At 58.5% G+C, this 13,506-nt stretch overlaps 1 long non-coding RNA gene across 4 annotated transcripts; it reads right to left on the reverse strand.

Annotated features, from left to right (window-relative positions):
- Positions 1 to 4,604: 4,604 nt before the first annotated feature.
- On the reverse strand, positions 4,605 to 13,495 carry LOC140598403 (uncharacterized). Of its 4 annotated transcripts, none has more exons than XR_012000835.1 (4): positions 13,149 to 13,495; positions 12,263 to 13,010; positions 11,368 to 11,659; positions 4,605 to 11,257 (listed from the first exon to the last, which is right to left on the reverse strand). It is a non-coding gene; the product is annotated as an uncharacterized lncRNA (long non-coding RNA). The 4 variants fall into 4 exon arrangements; XR_012000834.1 differs by having other exon boundaries at positions 11,368 to 11,470; positions 12,171 to 13,010; XR_012000833.1 differs by having other exon boundaries at positions 12,171 to 13,010.
- Positions 13,496 to 13,506: the final 11 nt, after the last annotated feature.

Consider the following 13,506-nt stretch of genomic DNA (forward strand, 5'->3'; position numbering starts at 1 on the left):
TGTAAGGCACAGCATTATTTCATAAACCAGGAAAATACCGCCGATCAGCTATAAGGCACGATCGACTGCAAAATGCATCCTGAAAAAAAAATGAAAAAAAAGAAGAAAAATGAAAAAAAAAAAAGTAGAAAAAAAAAAAGCACGCTGAAAAGGCGAGAAGGGTACGTCAGCGAATGAATCGGCGAGAGGCGGAGGGCGTGTGGTCTCCACTGGGCGGCTGGACCTCTGAAACTCAGACTTTCCTTTTACGAAATGGAAACCACACCTTTGGGTTCATTCAACGAGTATTTGTGGAGGGCTTACGTGTTGCAGTTTTTTAGTTAAGAGGGAAAAGGGGGATCCCTGGTGGCGCAGCGGTTTGGCGCCTGCCTTTGGCCCAGGGCGCGATCCTGGAGACCCGGGATTGAATCCCACATCGGGCTCCCGGTGCATGGAGCCTGCTTCTCCCTCTGCCTGTGTCTCTGCCTCTCTCTCTCTCTCTCTGACTATCATAAATAAATAAAAAATTAAAAAAAAAAATTTTAAGAGGGAAAAGGAACGGGCTCTGGATGACTTCAGCAACAGGAGATTTACCGGAAGGGGATGGGGAGCTGGGAAAATCGGAGAGAGGCCGAGAGGCCAGCAGCAGAGCAGCCCGGCGGCCGGGAAATGGGGACCATGGCAACCGCCTCGCTGGGGGGGGTGCGGGCGCTGCGGCATGAGGCGTGAGGCATGAGGCTCGACCTCGGGCCTTGGGTCCCAGCCAGCACCTGGCACCGCTGCCTTCTTCAGCGGGAGGCACGCACCTGAGTCTGCCCCCCCCCCCCAGGACAATGCAACACACGGCAGGGGAGAGAGGATGCCCCCAGCAACCTGGGGCGGGTCAGGGGGGCCACAAAGGCGGGCCGGACGCTGTGCGGCGGAACCAGGCCGGGGCAGAGCCAACCACCACCGAGGGCACAGTCTACCCCGGGCTGCGCTCCGGCCAGGCCAGGGCCTCCACGCCCGCTTCGGCCTCGCGGGCCCGCGGCTGCTCAGGAGGTGGCGTTGCGCTGCACCAGGCCGTCTAGCCTTCCCGCTCTCGGAGAAAAAGCTCAAAATAAAGGGGCCTGCGATACAGGATTCGCAGGGGGAGCCAGCGAAGTCCTGCGCCTCGGAAACTGAGCTGCGCGGTGTGCGAGTGGGGAGGGGGGCCTCGTGGCCACGGGGCCACACGCAGTCCAAGTGGCCCCCTCGCAGGGCGGCTGAACACATGGCAATTCACTGTGCTGCCTGCAAGGCAGGCGGGAGGCCCCAGACTCTTTCCCTTCCCTCCGGGTGGAGGCTGTGTCTCCTCCCTGCTTCTCACCAGGCTCCCATCATCCCTGCAAAACCCCCAATGACGGGCCCCTGGGGGCTCAGCGGTGCAGCGTGCGGACGTGACCACGGGTCCCGGGATCGAGTCCCGCGTCGGGCTCCCTGCATGGAGCCTGCTTCTCCCTCTGCCTACGTCTCTGCCTCTCTCTGTGTCTCTCAGGAATAAATAAATAAAATCTTTAACAAAAAAAACCCGATGAAATGGAAAGAAGCTGAAAACACCTCTCAGGCAGCATCACTGTATAATAGTGATAATTGGTCGCCTTTCTGAAAGTATGTTTTTAAGGCACCCAAATATTTTAGGCTTTTCTAAGGGAAAATGAGGCTCCAGCGGGCTGAGCCTGTGGGAGGAGGAAGATGCGCCCCTGCAGGGGGCTGGCCCACTGGGCCCAGGACCCCCGGGGCTGAGCCCACCCACCCGGGACACTGGCCGCTGTGCAGACCACACGTGCGCGGGGCCCCAGCCGGCGGGGGGACACGTCGGCAGGCAGCACTGGCCCGCGGTTGGGGGCGGGGACAGGCACCTGCGCAGCCACGCGCTTCCGTGCAGGGTGGTAGGAAGCGGTGGCTTCGCGTTTGCCTGTCCACGGCACGGGGACTTGTGTTGCCGCAACGCCATCGGAAGGGACAGTCATCAGAGGGGAGCCCCTGGCCCGAGGGAGAGCCCCAGGCGGCCTGGGCCGGACCTGCCAGGTCAGGTCTCGGGCTGCAGTGGTGGTGCCCAGGGAGCAGAGGGGAGGGCTGCGGAGGGAGGGCCGGGGAACGAGGGTCACTGCGGGCGGGCAGGACCCCAGGTGGAGGGTCACTGTGGACGGGCAGGACCCCGGGACCACGAGTGGAGGGTCACTCGGGTGGGATCTCAGGGCCCCGGGTAGGACTGGGGTCACTGCGGGCGGGGGGGCCCCAGGGACCACAAGTGGGATGAGGGTCACTGCAGGCGGGCGGGACCCCGGGTGGAGGGACACTGTGGATGGGCAGGACCCCGGGACAAGGGTCACTGCAGGCAGGGGGGCCCCAGGTGGAGGGTCACTGCAGGCGGGGGGGAACCCTGGGACCCTGGGTGGGGCAAGGGTCACTGCGGGTGGGGGGGACCCCGGGTGGAGGGCAACTGCGGACATGATCCTGGGGCTCCGGGTGGGACTAGGGTCACTGAGGACGGGGCGGGGGGGGACCCTGGGGCCCCCGGTGGGGGGTCAGTGTGTGTGAGGAGGGACCCCGGGGCCCTGGGTGGTGGGTCAGTTTGTGGGGGGAGGGACCCCGGGGCCCTGGGTGGAGGTCACTGTGGACGGGAGCCCCCAGGGAACCCCGGGCTGCCTCCGGGGCGCGAGGCTCCCTAAAGTGGGCTTTTGTAAAGAAACATTGCCCCCTGGTGGACACCTGCCCGCGATCCCAACCGCGTGAAAATTCTTGGAGGCCAAGGGAGGGCGACGTCTGGGAGCCTTTTTCTCCCGCGGCTTCAGCCCCTTGCCCTTCCGGGCCGCTCCACAGGCCGATTCTTGTGGGACATTCTCATCAGCGTCCAGGGTCACGTTCATCCAAACGTAAGGTGACGGCCACCAGCCTGCGCCCCGTGAAGACCAAACCCTGGGCTGCCGCTGGGAAGGCCTCTCCATCAGCCCGGCTCCAAGCGAGCCACCCGGGGTCACCTCGACACCTTCTCCCTCACGTGCCCCTGGACCCGTCCCGACGCGGGGTCCCGCAGCAGCGTCCCCTCAACCTCTGTGATGCGCCTCCCGGCATCCCGCAGTCCCCGTGCCCCTCGACAGGCCCCGCTCCTGCTCCTTATCTGATTTCCTTGCTCATCTGGCTCCGGCCTGTGTTGGGGACCCAGGTCACCGCGCTCTCCCTCCACGCTCTGCATCCCGCCACGCCAGCCTCCCTTGCTGTCCGGGACATCCCACGCCCCTTCCCACCTCAGGACCCGCACACGCGCTCTCCTGGCTGGCTCGGGTGCGCTCGGCCCTACGGCACTCGGATATTCCCCGTTCATTTGTCGGGTGCGAATCGGAAATACGTGACTCTCAGTGTAAATTGTCTGCATTTTGCTTTATCGTGACATCTTTTTAATTTTTTTTTTCCAGGGCACCTTACTTTTTACGACTATTCATACGTACGTGTATTTGTTTTTTTAAGGTTTTCCAACTCTTCACCTCCCTTATGACCGTAGGTTCCTCGAAGGGAAGAGCCGTACCTGTTTAGTTCACGTCTGTATCCTTGGGGCCTCACGCAGAGTTACATGCACAGGGGACGATTTTTTTTTTTTTTTTAAATTGAAAACTTACTCTCAGGACCAATACTGCTGCCGTTGTTAATAATAATACTATCTCATTTAATTTTAGTGCGTGATTCATTGAAAGTGCTTTTGTCTGGGGGCACCTGTGTGGCTCAGTTGGTTAAGCATCTGACCCTTGGTTTTGGTTCAGGTCATGATCTAGGGGTCATGAGATCGAGCCCCATGTGGGGGCTTCATCATGGGCATCGAGCCTGCTTAGGATTCTCTCTCTCCCCCTCCCTCCCTCTGCTGCTGCCCCCAACTCTCTCTCTCTCCCCCCAACTCTCTCTCTCTCCCACGGAAAAGGCGCTGTCTTCATCCCACCAAAGAGGATGTACAGTGGGTGCCATGACTGAATGTCTGTTTCCCCCAAAGTCACATTTAAGTCCTAATGCCCAATGTGACGGTATTAGGAGGCGGGTGCTCCGGGAGGAACTTAAGTCCTGAGGGTGGAGCTTCGGGACGGAACTCCTGTCCTTATAAGAAAGGGGAGAAAAGTAGGTCGTTCCTTCTGATATGGGAGGATCCTAAGGGAAGACGGCCCGTCTGCAAGCCCGGAAGAGCCCAACCGTGCTGACTGCGGTGCCCGCCCCCCCCCCAGGCCTGCTTCAGCGGCCTGAACTCAGACAGATGGCAAATAAGCACATGGAAAGATGTTCAGCGTCCCTGGGTGTCCCTAACCTCTTTGCCCGAGGAACCCTCTGTCCAACGGTGCTGGTTTTCGCAGTTCGAGACTGTGTCCTCCTTACCGCTCCTGCGGCCCAGCGGAGCGCCTGCTTCCTACCCTGCGTACGACCACCCGTCCGCGGGAGCGTTCATAGACGACAGCGGGTCTTTCTCATCAACAAACCTCCCGGAACAGTGTTTTCAAGTGAGGGTCCCAGTCCATTAGTGCGTCAAGACACCCGTCGAGTGGGATGCCACCGACGTGGACTTAAAAGATGAACCAGGCCAAAAAACAAACAAACAAACAAAAGAAAAACAGCCACAAGAGATGTTCGCAATGTTGGCATCTTTGTCTCCTTGAGGCAGAAACGTTCAGAAGGTACCTGCGTTTCCCTCTCCCCACCTTCCTGCCTCAGCCCACCAAAGACTGCAGCTGTGCTGGGCTCCCAGGAGAGAGGGTGCTCCCACCCACACCCGCAGCCCCTCGGCAGCCCCTCGCGGGTGGTGCAACAGGGCGGCTCGGCCTGGGGGCTGCAGCCCGACGCACCCCAGGGCTTCTCGTGGCTGCTGGAGTCCTGACCCCTGAGCAGCAGCATCTCTCCCCGGGCTCAGGCGTTCCTGGAGGTCCAGAGTTTCGGTCCACAGCGTGAGGGTGAGGCGGGCAGGCCCTCCCCGCCCAGTGGGTCAGTGAGTGGGTTAGAACCTGCCGTGCCGGCTCGCTGCTCCACACTCAGCCAGGCTCCACTCGAGGGAGAGAAACCCCCTGCTGGCCTCCAGACCCGGCCCTCCAGACCCGTAAGCGGACGTGCCTCGTACCCATCACACACCTGTGCTTCTGCGTGTTCCCTGGTCCTCAGACACGTAGCTCCTTGGCTCCTTGGCAGGGAGTCTTGGAGGTTTGAGGCACCAAAACTCCACCTGGAACCACATGCAAGACATACCGAGACCTCGGTAATAGGTGAACTGGATTCATTTCATGAATTTTTAAAGACTTCACTCATCGCTCCAAGACTTCAGGCAAGTTTTTAATCTCAAATCTTTAGTCTTGCGTGTTTAATATAAGTGGTGGGACTTGATGCCCCGTCCGGGGCGGCGATGGTAAGGCCGGCCTCATAGGTGGCAGTAGGGATTTCCTGCGACAGTGACTGGCACGAGTACGAGCTCACTAGATGTTAGCCTTCCTATTAGTTCCTTCTGATTAAAAAAAAAAAAATTTTTTTAGTATATCATGGTGCATATGTGCAACGACTAGGAATTTAGTCCAAAGGACTCTCATCATGGACGTCATGGCAAGGAAAACGCGAAGGTCAATAAAAGAAGTAACAGAAAAGCACGATTCAGGGAAGAAGAAAGGTAAACAAGACATAGTCTCGGGGCCAAAGGAAAGGGGAAAAGAAAATGAGTCACGATGTAAGAGAGCCTGAGCCTAGAAACACTGACGCTTACGTAGCTTCTCTGGGATCTCACGTCTGGCCTGCGCGGCCGTCGGAGCCCGGAGCCCCTCCGCCCAGGCCGGCACGTGTCTGCCCTGCCAGGCAGCACCTTCGAGTCCCTGGAAGGGTCAGGGACACGCGACTGAACGCAGCTGACGCAACACACGTCGCTCGGTTCCTTCCCCAGATGCCACTGAAGTGTTCGGCGCACCGCAGGCCAACGGGGAAAGGGAGAGGAGACCCACACGGGCCTGAAGGGTAGCCCAGTGGCAAGGCAGCCAACTGGCCACGAAACGGGCTGAAATCCGGGGTCTCCAGTGGGGGGGACGGGTGCTGACACAGAGCTGGCTGCTTCCTTCTGCCAAAACCCACAGGGGCTCAGGACCCGGAGACACCAAGTATTTTTGATGATAGGGATGGGGAGAGGGGCTCACCACAGGACTGCCCGGAAGTGTCTGTGAGACCTCCACACCCTGCCACCTGTCGCAGCCAGCCACCACCCGCCTGCCCTCGCTGGGGCGGAAGACGGGGCCCGCTGGGTGGCACGGTAAGCTCGCCAGGGCAGGGATTTTCGTCTGCTTTGATGGCTGGTGGGTCTCACTGCAAGCACCCAGAATAACGCCCCGCACGAGGTGCTAAGGGGAAACCAGATACATGTGTGTTGAATGAATAAATGATTGGAAATCCAGAGAATGGGCAGCCCGGGTGGCCCAGCGGTTAGCGCTGCCTTCAGCCCAGGGCATGACCCCGGGGTCCTGGGATCGAGTCCCACGTCGGGCTCCCTGCATGGAGCCTGCTTCTCCCTCTGCCTGGGTCTCTGCCTCTCTCTCTCTCCTCTCTGCGTTTCTCGTGAATAAATAAATAAAATCCTTTAAAAAAAAGAAAATCCAGAGAGTAAGGACAAGAGCCTCGGTTGAGTACAAGGTATTAGGAAAAGAAAGATAAAGTAAAAAAAAACCTAGGTTTATAAAGCAAAACAAAAGAAAAAACCACGATGAGACTTGCAGGCTCCTAGAGTTCCGACAGCCCGGCTGAACCCTGCCCCAGCCCCAAGCGGAGAATCTGCCCTCCTTTCTGGCCCATCTGAGTAGTTCCAGAGAAGAGACCTGCAGAACCAACCCCAGTCTGCAGTCAGAAGCCGGGCGTCTGCTGGGGCGCTCACCGCCACTCAGTAAGTCCTGCACACGGACACGGGTTCGCATCAGAATCAGCCAAGGACCAGCAGGCTTTTGAGGGAAGCTAACGTGAAAGACACAGGCCAAAAAAAAAAAAAACACAACAAAAAAACAAACAAAAAAAAACCCAGACATTTTTAAAAAGAAAAATGAAAAAAAAAACCTCAAAGGAAACAAAAGAGACAATGGAAAAAAAATCTCAAAAAAATAATTTAAGGATAAGATGAACTTTCTCTTTGAAGGAGGAGGAGTAAGCGTGCAGGAGGGGCAGGAGGCAGGAGTGCTGAACGCCGGCCCCCGGGTTACCGGCCTAAGGAAAGAGGTCGGGTGGCAACTGCACTGCGAAACATAATTAGTATTTCTAAAGGGCCCAGGGCCAATCAGATTAAGGGGCAGGGTCAAAGGCAAGATTCATTATTACTGCCAGGTTCCTGAATTCCAAGCCAATTCCAAAAATGTGACCTAATCTACCAAAAGCTTTGGCAGATGTCCAGGGCAGCCTGACTGAAGTCGCCAGCACTGTGCCCCAGGATGTCCTCACACTGCAAATGAATAGAATTTGGCGTACGTGCAGCTAGCCCAGAATGAGAGTCTCTGCTCCCAACAAAACTTGTCTCATTTCCTTGCTTGGCATTCAAGGCCGCCCACGACCCAGCCCGGGGTAGCTCTCCCTCATTGCTTCAGCGCTTCACGAGCACTGCCCTGCAGCGGGCGGGGTCCCAAGAGCTGAGGATGCGGCAGTGGAGCAAAGAGACGTGGCCCGTGGAGCTACTGCCCCCCCAGGGAGACAGACCAGACCGAAGGGAGGCTCAGCAAACAGCGCTGGACGGTGGGAAGCGGAAGGAAGAGCAAGGCAGGGGGTAGAGGGACGGGCGAGGGCTGCTTGCGGCTAACGTCGGGTGGAGGAACCCCCACTTGGGACAACCTACACACAGCAAAATATCCCAAACAACAGTTTGCAAAACACTGTCCTTCGAGTGACCCGGGGACCGTGACCCTAGAGAGAGGAAACAGATGAGGGGAGCCTTGCCAAGCCTCCGCCGTGGACTGTCCTGAGGGGGGTCCCGGGCACAGCAGAGAGCGGGGACTGGTGGGCCCCCAGAGTTGGATGTGGGGATGGGAGCTCAGGGAGGCCAAGGCTGCTGGGGCTCACGGGACCAAGCCCCAGAGGGAGCATCAAGGGAAGGAGAACCTGGAGACCACAGACAGTCCAGCAGACGGTGCAGTCATGGGAATAATGAGTCATGGGGAGCTCACGCAGACGGAGAGCCACCCAGGCCAGGGCAAGAGCCACCTGCAAGGATCAGAGGTAAGTGCCGGATGCTCACGTAGGGCCAGCACCGCCGGGGCCTCCCTACCCGCCAGACCGGAAAAGCTCAAGATTCCTGGAGCCCTGGGTAGACACGCAGGCCTTGCTCCGCTGGGGCGAGAATTGGCTCTAGAGTGACGGCTGCTCCGATCTCGTTGAGTAACTCTTAAAAGCAAGACCTAAAAGTATGAATCTGTTTCCAAGTAACTTAACCATATTCCAGAACAAAGCTCCAGGCTATTTATAGGAATACAAAAATATCTCGCGCAATCCATCAGCGGCCTCTGGAAGCAGATCCATGCCCAAATCGGTAGTGGAACCATATACGTGACTAATAAATACAAGAAAAGACGCCCGGGAAGTCGGGAACTCACAGGAAGACGCCCAGGGAGGGCTTTAAACACGAGAGGAATGTGGTCAGAGCACCCGTTAGGTCAACGCGCCTTTGTCGCGTTCAGCTCTGTGACGCGGCACGTCATCCTGGGGTAGTCTGATTCCTGTTTTTAGAAACAGCGAGGTGGTAGGGTGCGGATACTGCTGCTGCGGCCAGGAGCGTGCCATTGTTGGCATCACTCTGTTATCTCGGTATTCCTGGAGCAATCCGGAAACACTACAAACAAGTCCTCTTAACCGCATTTTCCGAGAGTCCCCAGCGTCCCGAACACGTCTTGGATATTCCGGGAACCGGGCGGCGTGCGCTGCGGTCACAGAGGTTGCCGGCCTGGTATTTTCCATCCTCACCGGAATCTAAGGCTCAATGAGCTTCACAGGTCTGTTACCGTGGAGCCCGAGAAAACACTCCCATTCGCGTCACAACGGAGCTCACAGGGCAGACTGGGGCCCAGGCTACAGACCGGGACAATCTAATCAGGGCCCACCAGGCCGCGCCCCCTCGGCCTCCGCGGCGGCCTCTGTTTTCTCCAGGGAGGGTCTGGGGTCAGTGGCTGGCAGAGAGATGCTTCTGTTGAGCCATTTAATCACGTGGCATCTCGGTACATTCCACGCCGCGGCCAACATCCAGCCCTCCCCGCCAGGCCGAGGGCAAGGCCAGAGCCAGGGCCCGGGTGCTCGCACCTTGGTACTTACTCCGGGCCCCGGGGTTTCTGTGAGTGAGAGCCGGGCCCTGGGCAGCTCCGCCAGCCGAGGAGGAAACTGCCAGACTCCCCACGTGAGCCCAGGCCACACGGACTGTGGGGACGGGAGGCTTCGAGGGGCACCACAGGCAGGGGCGAAGGGACGGGACTGGCCTTTCCCAGGGAGCCGACGCCGTCCTTTCCTCCACAGCTCTGCGGGCCAGGGATCCCCCCGGAGCTGCGGTTGATGCTTTGGGACCTCCCGCCTCCTCCCCGGGATCACCTACTCAGCCCAGGCCTCTCTCAATCACTCTGTCTTGGAGAGACCCGTGCCGGACGGGGGACGGAGAGAAGACCCCCAGTCTCCCTCCAGCGCCGCGCCCCCCGGACCTTGGGGCTGCCCCCGTAACCTGTCTCCGGCTCCGCGTGGGCCCCCGCTTGACGCCCTCCGCTGACGGGGCCTCGCTGACCCGGGAGCCCGCGTGGGTCACGGCGACGCGGCGGTGCCTGGAGTCTCCACTCTCCAGGGCCACGGGGCCTGCTCTGCAACGAGCCAGACGGCCCGGCCCGAGTTCCCAAGCGCCGGAGTCAGCACCAGGCCTCGGCCACGCCCGCCCAGGCCCGCAGCCTTCCACCCACGTGGGACGGAACCGGGCGGCTTCGCCCAGGACCCTGCCCACGGTGTTGGTCATAGCCCTGCCCGTGGCCGCACACGTCTCGACAGGTTACTTGGGAGTTTCCAAGACCGTGGGTGCTTCTCCCCGGCCTGACTTCCACCTGGGTAGACGGCAGCCTCTGACCGAGCAGAAAAACCAGTTTGTGAGGCACTTACCCAGGCAGCCTATCCAAAAGGAGGGAGCTCTCCGCGACTTTTGGGGCAGGTTCAGGCAGAGTGTGGCCGCGCGCAACAGGACGGGCAAAATCCTTAGGAAGCAAGTCTGATATTCCGGAAGAATCGTTCCCAAGTCTGCGGGGACCTCACCGCGCCCATCGGCCCCATCTGTTAGAATCGCGTCTCACCCAACTCTTTCGGACGGCTGCGCGACTTAGGGTGTTCTTGCTGGGTGGCACCTCACATATGAGCTGCAACTAACTCTAAAAATCAGTTCTGAGTTTTAAGAAGTTCTCTTGTTTGATTCATGAGGGACTATATAGCAGAGAAAACAATTTTTCTTAACGTTTTATTTATTTGTTTGAGGGAGAAAGTTCACCCAGTGCCAACAGGTGTGTATCTGGGGGGGGGGGGGGTACTAGGGGAGGGAGAAGGACAAGCAGACTGTGCACTGAGCAGGGGCTCAAGGCCGCTGGACCCCAGGACCCTGAGATCTTGACCCTCAGGGAAACCAAGACTGAGTTGTTTAATAGTGGACCGTGCCACTCAGGTGCCCCATGAGAAAACCATCTCTTTTAAAAGTGGGACATTAGGGGACGCCCGGGTGGCTCAGTGGCAGAGCATCTGCCTTTGGCCCAGGTTGTGACCCCGGGGTCCCGGGATCGAGTCCCACATTGGGCTCCCCTGCTTCTCCCTCTGCCTGTGTCTCTGCCTCTCTCTCTCTCTCTCTCTCATGAATAAATAAATAAAATCTTTTTATAAAAATGGGGACATTAGAGACCACCCTCTTATAATCTATTTTAAAGACAAGTAAATGCCCAGTAGGGTTAAGAGCCCCAAATTCACAGTTTGTCAGCGGCAAACTCAGGACTTGATCCCAGAGGCTCCATCCCATCATGTGTACTTCACTACACTGCTACTCTTGGGCAATTGCTTTATTTATTTGGATTTATTTGTCTCCAGTGCCATTGGAGGGCTAGGAAATAATTGGGCCAGAACACATAGAAAAGGGAGGAAAAAAGAGTGGAAGGAGGAGCGCCTGGCTGGCTCAGTCGGTCGGTGAAGCCACCGACTCTTGATTTCTCAGGCTCCGGAGGTGGACAGTCTCTGCACTCAGCATGAGTTTCTCTCTCCATCTCCCTCTGTCTCTGCCCCCTGCACTCTTTGTAAAATAAATAAATAAATAAATAAATAAATAAATAAATAAATAATAAATCTTTTTAAAAATTAAAAATTAAAAGCCTGAAGGAAAAAAATAGGAAATTAAATAACCTTATAGTATGAGAAGGGTTAAATGCAATAAAATATTGTTCAGGTGCTACACGGAAGACCCAGGGGCCAGCCCTCCTGGGCCGTGTTTTCCTGTCGAGACCAACTGTAAGAACGAGTGAGATCTCAGGGATCATCTGCCGAGAGAGATCTCGTGCGGTGTCTCCTAGATCCTCTGCTCAGCGCTGATGCATCCGTGCCTGACCCTTCCCAGCCGTGTCCTCCGGGGCGTCGCCCTCAGGGAACTGCTTTGCCTATGGCTACACCTTTCTCCAGGTGCAGAGTGTAGAGAAGGCTACAAAGGGGACTCAATCTAGTTAGTTTTTTTTTAAGATTATTATTTATTTATTCTTGAGAGACACAGAAAGAGAGAGAGAGGGAGGCAGAGACACAGACAGAGGGAGAAGCAGGCTCCCTATGGGGAGCCCGATGTGGGACTCGATCCCAGGACCCCAGGGTCACGCCTTGGCCTGAAGGCGGACGCTGCCCCGCTGAGCCCCCCTCCCACCGGGCGTCATGAGCTGCATCTGCTTAGTTCTGAAGAGCCACCCACTCCAGTACCTTCTGGGCTCCAGGCCCAGCTGTGACCACACTGAGAAGAGCTTCTCCCTCTGCCCAGGCCTGCCAACCCCACTTCCTTACAGTGAGGTGTAACCTTTTAACCACTTGCCAATTAAACTTCAGGTAAGGTGTTTCTAGGTAACCCCATCTGAAATCCCACCCAGATTAACACTTTGTGCGTAAGGCTCCCAATGGGGCTAAGCCCAGACTCCCCCCCCCCCCCCCCTAACCTAAGCCACTCTCACCTGCTTTCCCTCCTGTGCTGGCTGGAGCTCTGGTTACAGCCGCCTTTCCCGGAGCCGCCCCCTCCCAAGCCCTGGGAGGCCGACTAGTGTACCTGTAAGATGACTGTGCTAGGACCTTGACAGCTGTTATCTTAGCGGGGGAGTCCCCAGAAGCAGACCTAGCGTGGAGGACTCAGGTGAAAAGGATTTTATTAGCATCCAGACCAGCTCCGCCGATGCACCATCCGCAGAGTCAAGCACATCTGTGCAGAAACACAGGACCCCGGACTCGGTCTAACACCTGCTGTTGCCACCTTGAAGGTCCTATAAGCCACGAACACTCTTCTTTATCTTGCGTGGGGCCCTGCCAATCACATAGCTGGTCTGATTAGAACGTGTTCCTAGGAAGGAGCACTGGAAGGGGAGCGGGAGGCGCGGCAAGAATGCGATAGCAGGCAAAGTCCCACAGGGGAGGGCACGGAGTTTGGCCCAACCTCACGGGGAGCTTTGGAGAGGGCAGGGGCCACCCTGGGGTTGCCAGGCGGCCAGGAACCCACTCTGTAGCTCCGTGTGCTCGGTGGCCGGGATCGGTGGCTGGGGGCCGGGGTGCGTGCTGCCCCCCAACCCCCCGCAGGTGCAGCAAGTCCAGCGGCTGAGGGTTCTGAGGAGCAGTCAGGCTGCTGGGCCCACAGCCCGGGCCAGGGCGTCCAGCGCACACTGTCCCCTCCTGCAGCCCCGGGCCACGGCTGCCCCGGGCCTCCCTCTGGTCCACACGCAGACGTCCCTCACCGACGCACCACACTCTGCCCACACCGGTTCCAAGTGACCCACTTGGGCCTCACCTTCTCCTCTGTCCTCACCCTGTCAGACAAGAAAGCCAATCGGGGGGTCACGGAGGTCTGCTGGCCCCGAGCCCTCTGCCCCCGGCCTCCTTCCACCCCTCTGGGCTCTGCAGGCCTCGGCGGCTCCCCGCGTCTGCACCAGCTCAGGGCCCAGCACCTGCCGGTCCCAGGGTCTGGCCTCGGTCCACGCAGGTGGCTTCTCCCGCCCCTGGCGCCGATCCCCGCCGAACCCAGAGTTGGCGGCCGGCCGGGAGCCCAGGGTCCGGGTGGGGACGGACGGACGGACGAGGAGCCGCGGGGCGCGCGCTTCCAGGTCGGCGATGCGGTTCCAGCGCCGTTTTCTGGGAAACAGAACGTCCCCGTGGCCCCAGGGCCCTTTAAATTGGACTGTGACTGTTTTCTTAAGACATTCCTGGAGCCCGGCCCAGCTCCTGGGGGGGCTGGCAGCCCGGGAGGGGCCGAGGCGAGGCCGGGGTGAGCACGGAGTCCGCACGGGCCTCGGGGCGGGGGTCGGG

Source organism: Vulpes vulpes, chromosome 3 (genome assembly GCF_048418805.1).
Source record: "Vulpes vulpes isolate BD-2025 chromosome 3, VulVul3, whole genome shotgun sequence".
Classification (NCBI taxonomy): Eukaryota; Metazoa; Chordata; class Mammalia; order Carnivora; family Canidae; genus Vulpes; species Vulpes vulpes.